We start from the raw sequence: 6,962 nt of genomic DNA, 5'->3' as shown, positions 1-6,962 counted from the left end.
TTTCAACATCTAAAAGTATAACCTGCAAAACAAAAGTTAGAAAACACAAGATAGTGCATGCATTATATCCATGTATGGTACTTCTGGACCATAAATTCAACGTGCGTATCAGATAGATCGATCACTTCCCAGTAATGGTGCTAATTTAGAAGCACGATAAGTATTACGAGCATCAAAACTAGATACTCTGGTATATACAGGAAAGTTTTATTATGCTAGCATGTCCTCGAACTTCAGGTCGAGCAAATATTTCGATTTTAGCGAGATCTCAAAAATCTAGTTCAAGCGTGGATTTTAGCGCTACTAAGGGTTCTTTCAGAAGCCAAAAATGATATCATCATTTCATCCGGATTTTAACCTTATACCAAGAACATAAAATACACAAAGGATTTTTCATAAATTTCTCCTCTTCAAAATGGTGATTATGACTAAAATTTCAATCCTGACATAATTCACAAGGTCAGGAGGCTGCCAGAGTTAAAACTAGAATCCTTCAGGGATTCAAATACAATCACCAATCATAAGTTATAGCTAGATGCAATTAGAGTCTTCCAGAGACTACCACGCTAAAGTGCATCAATATTAGGAGAATACCATAGAACCAATCCTGGGATTCAGCAGGAAATCCTCAATCGCACTTAAAACGATAATACTATTCTCTCTGCGCTTAATCTCAAATACCAACCTGTAATTTTCAGGCCTCACAATTTTACGGTGTGAGTCGGATCCGAACTTTTGCGCTTTTTCGAGAGATTACATCTTCTACCTTAGTTTGAGGTAACATGTCATATGCCTACCAATCACAATGTCGATGTTCCTCTGCAGAGGGGTACACAACCATTATTGTAAACAGTAATCGACAATCATATATGATTTAGCACATTCTCTGGTGCATGCACATTCAAGAAAATTTTACAAACTGGTACCAACGCCACTTCAGGGGCTTTATCATATCCTCATCTTCAATAAGGAGTTTCAAACTTAGAGAATGTGGATCATATTTTGATAGTCTCCACGAGCACTATTTGTGTCTCTCTTCAAGAGCACTACATATTAGAAAAGTGATTGGAATTTCTTTTAAGAGGCATATATGAGGCAATTATTCAGGCCTCAAGCGTGTTTTAACACACGACTTTGTCACTGCGAGATGCATGATTTAACCTGCTGAGACAACTTCCTGTGTCTGCATCCTCAAGCAAGTGACGAGCAATATTTTCCCAGAGCTACTGCAGTTATTTGTTTTAATCATGAGTAATATCCAACACCTCAATTATATCCAATATATTGGTGTGAGAAAACAAACTGAGATAGTTTCATGCCAATATATAGCGGCAGCCAAACTTTGTTTGATCAGGATAATTACTTAATCAGATAACCTGTTGAATTGTCGACATTGCTTACTATAACCTTTAGGTTGTGTCTGTCATCTCTATGACTTCAAGGGAAAAGTCCTTAAATTTGTCGACATAATTCGTGCCATCTTCAGGTGGTAGTCTTTCTCCCCCTGGTTAAGGCGGGAAAACCTTTTAGGCTATCATAATTTGCACCATCCTTTTATGGTGGCGTTTCTCCCCCTGACTAAAGTGGGAGAACCTTAAAGGTTATCAACCCTACTCTTGCCAAACTTCTGGTGGCGGGTTGTCATGCCAACTTCTGGTGGCATTTTAGTTTTCCTGATCATGGCGGAAACATTACTATCTCATTTCTGGAAACTTCTGGTTCCATAATTGCCTGATTTTCAAAGGCAATTCTGCTCATGATAGATTTTGGGTTTTAATTTAACTACACAATAGGTATCCCAAAAACAGCTGCAGGCTCGACAAGAGATGAGATATTTCACGCCGTTCCTTATAACGGTTTACTTCCTCCCCCTAACGGCGGGAATACAGTCTCATCTTCAATAAGACATTACCAACACATGGTTTTAAATGTCTTATGAATCAAAACCAACATATATAGCTAGGTGACTTTATGGAACAAATACGTAAGTTGTAAGGTTGCTTCCCAAGATGTAATTGATGGTAAATAGTTGGTCGAGCAATAAACTAAAAATGCTTAAACAAAGAACTCAACTAGACCATGTTGAGTGCGCACGTGTGCTAACTATATGCTCAATACAAGACCAACTGAAATCAAAGCATCAAAGCCTATCAATTTACCACCAAGATAAATGGACTTAAGTGAAAAGTCCAAAAATGGATACGCAACCACAAGATTTGCACAAACAGTTCGGCAAAATCTAACATTACGTGTTAATATAACAAAAGACCATCTAGTAGATGTGTCTGTCAATACATTAAAGTATTGAAATAATTGTCCATATTGCAGGGTGAATAATTCCTGCAATTTTCACCTTGAATCCTTTCTAGGAGTTAATGATGGTGATTCAGTAATGGGTTACCATAATGTTAATGATAATGCAATTTAACAACTAATTGTCTCAGGGACCAATAACACAATTTACATCCTTATCTAATGGAAGCTTCAGGTTCTGTAAAGGATGTCCATGAGCATTTTGAATCGTCTACTCATCTTGGTAGAACTTTTGTGTCCATACTGATCATTCCTGAGCATGAATAATTCAAGGGTCATTAAACTTCTGGCTAATGACAATGTGGAATTCGACTGTTCGAATTCTCCTATGGCACACCCCATAAAAGAAAGCCTTACGTTTCTTTACGATGTGCTTCTGGCACAAAAACAAATGAAGTAACAACATACTCCATAAAAATGCTCGTTTGTTGTTTCAAGGTGGTAACGCCAAATATTCTCAAAAACTCAACAGATTCTTCAGGAATCCGGAATATTATAAGGCGTTAATAAAGATGAATGTTATACCTCCAAAATGATACACGCTCTTCCGGAGCCGTCTATCATATTATTCGAATCCGAAATGGCATTTCACATTTCCCAAAACCTCTACAAGGTTACAGAAATGGTTCGAAAAAATTTGTGTTTGTTGTTCCCTTGTTTAGAGACAAAAATCTCTACCGTCTATTTAAAATGGATAGATTACTTCAGGAATTCATATCCGATGTCACAGTTGGACGAGAGACATACATTAATAAGTCATTAACAATATCATTATGTAACCATCGGCTACTTAGGGAATCCAAGAATTCGTGGTTAATTCCTGGAATCCAACTATTTTGGTAGACCACTTCTGGAGTCTACTTTATGGATTACTGCTGGAACCCATAAATTTTGGATTATTATAGGAAGGCACAAAATATATGTTGGACTGCTTATGGAGCCGACAACATCTCATGGATTGCTTCTGGAATCCATTACTGACAAAAATAAGCAAAGAAAATAAACAAAACTTAAAACAAAGGATAAACATCCAAACAAATATGGCACTAATACAATATTAAAAAATCTCCAATTTTGTCACCTTCATAGCCAATGAAATATTAATTTACAAGTGTACAAATGGATACACTCTTTTATGGAAAAGTTTCCTACTTGGTCACTTCAGGGACCGCAAATAGGAATGACTAGCACTTTTATAACGGGTCACTTCTGGGACCGAAGGGCTAGCGGACCGTGCCTTTTGCATCCATATTATGCTAGAAGAAATTCCAGCTTCTGGTGGAATTGTTTCAAAATCTCTGGAGATTATTTAGAGCAAGAGAAATTAAATTTATGTTATCCTCTAGGGATACAACAATTTCTCGCTTCGCCGGTATTAAAACCGCAAGTACCATAACAAAAATAATATAACGGAAAATTATTAAAGTTTACAGAGTCGCGGTTCTCACCTTCCCGCACTTACCCAAAAACATTCGTACAAGTTTGCAATATTTGTAGAACAACTTGCCTCCATTAATAGTGTTACTACCCTGATCAATAGAAGCAACAGAGTCAGTACTATTATCCACATATATAATCAAAAACACAAATTCAACTCAAAATACAAATATAAATTGTGAGGTTGATTATATGGCTTTGTGGGTATCATCCCCGGCAGCTTGGCATAAACATCGTCGAACACTAGTTTATCAATTGGCGGCATCGAGCTATTCGTGTTGATAACGTATTGTGAGTCATTGCCTCTAATATTTAGTTAATACCTCATTGAGTTTGGTTTAGTTTGGCTACTAATTAATTATTACTACTGTTAGATAATCAGCAGTGGACCAAGACTATATTGTAGCAAATATACACACGAAAGTATAACTACTAATTGATATGTAACGAAAGTGGAAGCTGCTTTCTTCTTATACTTTGTAGTTACATCGGAAAGCTGTATTTATAGTGATCCAAAGAGGAAATTCCCATACAGCACAAAAACACGTGTATATACATCTGTCAAATAATAGAGACACAGTGGCATGCATATACACGATGCCATTACGGATAGAAATGAACCTCAAACCCAATGATGGTCATCCATATAAAACTCCTTGGGACCCACATTATATAACAATAGTGTAGATTAGATATTGACTTACAGTGGAATAATATAAGACGGCAGAATAGAAGGGAAGAAGATGAACACTTATTTCCCAGATTTTTTCAATGAATATTACTAAGCAAAATTATGATTGATTTTCTTCTAACTCTACTTAATTAAGAGGAAGATTCGGCTTAGGCTTAGTTAAGCTTCGGTCGTATGAGATATGAGATCATAAAAAGTACACATCATCAATCAACAATATGAACACTTAAATACGATGGATGTTACAAATGGACATGTGTTTGGATGCCCACATTCTATGGGCCCCACCTGAACCTATATGTACACCAAAAGAAATACGTGTCACTTAAAGTGTTAATGTTGATCCTTTAAATGGGATGATTCACCTCCTACTTCAACACTATATATACCCGTTCAGGATACTTTGTAAATGGAGAAAAATAAGAACTGAAAGAAGCCAGTATTAGAGAATGAATAAAGACTTATTTTTCTTCCTCCATTTATGTAGTTCGAGTTTATTGTGTTTAATATTCGTGTACACTAGTATGGTTTCTCGTGTTTGTAATTAAACACTGCTATATGCTATGCCGACTAAGTTGTCGACTCACTGGTATATCATATGACTACTAAGTTGATGATTAGTAGTATAAAACGTTATCAGCACGAATTTCTCTACGACAATCGACATGGGGCTGACGATATGGAAAAGGATAAATTCTCTTCAACTCTTGCATATTTAATTTAACTATTGTTTAAGTAGTTTTATGCATACAGTTTTTATAATGTCTAACTTTGTTTCCTATTTTGATTAGGACTTGTTAAAGAGAAGGTTAGATATTTTTCCGTTTCTTATATATGTTATTTGGAGCACTGGAAATATATGTTATGTAAAGAGATATTCAAAAATAGGTACGTATTAGCAACGACTCATATTTGTGATGTTATTCGGGTTCCGAATTTAGCCAAATATTTGAGTTTTGTAGCATTTTGCCATTTTCCTCTTTAGCCAACCAAAATAAGGTTTTCCGCGTCCTTTCGGATAGCGTAGAGAGTAAAATTACCTTTGTTGGTACACCAATGAGTTTTATGGTGTTAACGGTTTTAATATCGGCAGAGCGAGGAATTATTGCATCCTGGGGGATAGCAAAATTTTGATATTCCTTTGCTATAATAATCTCCGGAATTCAAAGACGTTCCACTTAAGGTCGGAATACGATGAAAAAATGAACACCGGGTTAACACGGTTAACTGTCAGTGGTCATTGAAATGACCTGTAATTGACATTGAGAATATTTCTTTTAAGGTATAAAGAATGTGTTCATATTTCAACTTTGATAAATTAATATTTCGTCGACCCTAATTGACGAAATTGGAGATTTGTCGGTATATGTTAGAACCGTATAGATTACATTTTGAATGTTTTTTTCTTTGTTTCACCGTTGATTTTTGTGGAAAATAGTTCGGCTTGATTTTAGAGAAGATATATGCACCGTATATAATATTGCAGCGAGCAATAAGGAGAGCCGCATATTTTGCGCCCTTATGTGTTCCTGCTAACTTTGCGACATGCATAATATGCGCCTATTATATGCATCGGCAACCTTTAAAGAGCTAGTACTTAATTTGCACTTTGTATACGTTGTTGTAGCAACAACGAGAGCTGTATATTTTAATTGCACCTCGTAGATATACAAACGTCGTGCGATAATAAGTGTTGCATTTTGTAAATGATATTTAGAGTTAATATCATGTATTCTCGTCTCCTGAGCTATTACCTAAAATCACAAATTTGGTGAATTAAATTTGCAATTGTACCTATGCAAATAAGTCTATTTTTAGCAAAGAAGGAAAATGCAATTGTGGTAGGCATATTTGAATATAGGAACCACAATAGTTATCAGGATTAAGAACCTGGTAAACACCGTACCACTAGAAGTGGAAAAATACGACACGGTAGCATAAGAAATGGTTTGAATAAGCCATCTTTGAGCTTGGTAGAGCTCTGTTATCGTTGTGACATAAAAGACACAGTACGTGCACCTGGAATGCTTTTCATCGTTGTTAATCTCTATCGGTCGTCTTGGCAGGACGAGGACGGATATTGAGATACTGTTTATAGTCACAAAATTCGTTTACAGTTTACTGTTAATTTTACATGGCAATGTAAATTCTTAAAATTAAACCAGTTGGACAGTAAATTAGAGAGGAAACCTGATCAGTTACCTCTCCTGGGTTGCGTGTTATTATTGTTTTCTGCACCCAGTTGCTCCCTTGATAGGTAGAGTAATAGGAACTGGATGTTCTGCTGATGAGACATCCCTCACAAGGATCAGGGGGAGAATCGTCGACGATATTGGTTAAATCCAATTGTGTCTCATCTAAATTCTCACACCAAGAAGTGCCTCAGGTGTTGGAGATTACTCTGTTGCTAGATTTAGCAAGAGTACGCTTGCTTGATTCGGCATATGTTAAAGTCCTTGCAAGGTTTGCCATGTAATCGCAGCGATTGTTTCGTCTGGAAATATGCTTGGAAGCATAGACG

Source organism: Papaver somniferum, chromosome 8 (genome assembly GCF_003573695.1).
Source record: "Papaver somniferum cultivar HN1 chromosome 8, ASM357369v1, whole genome shotgun sequence".
Lineage (NCBI taxonomy): Eukaryota > Viridiplantae > Streptophyta > Magnoliopsida > Ranunculales > Papaveraceae > Papaver > Papaver somniferum.
The sequence above is the reverse complement of the archived record's forward strand: the minus strand, read 5'-3'. Positions refer to the sequence as shown.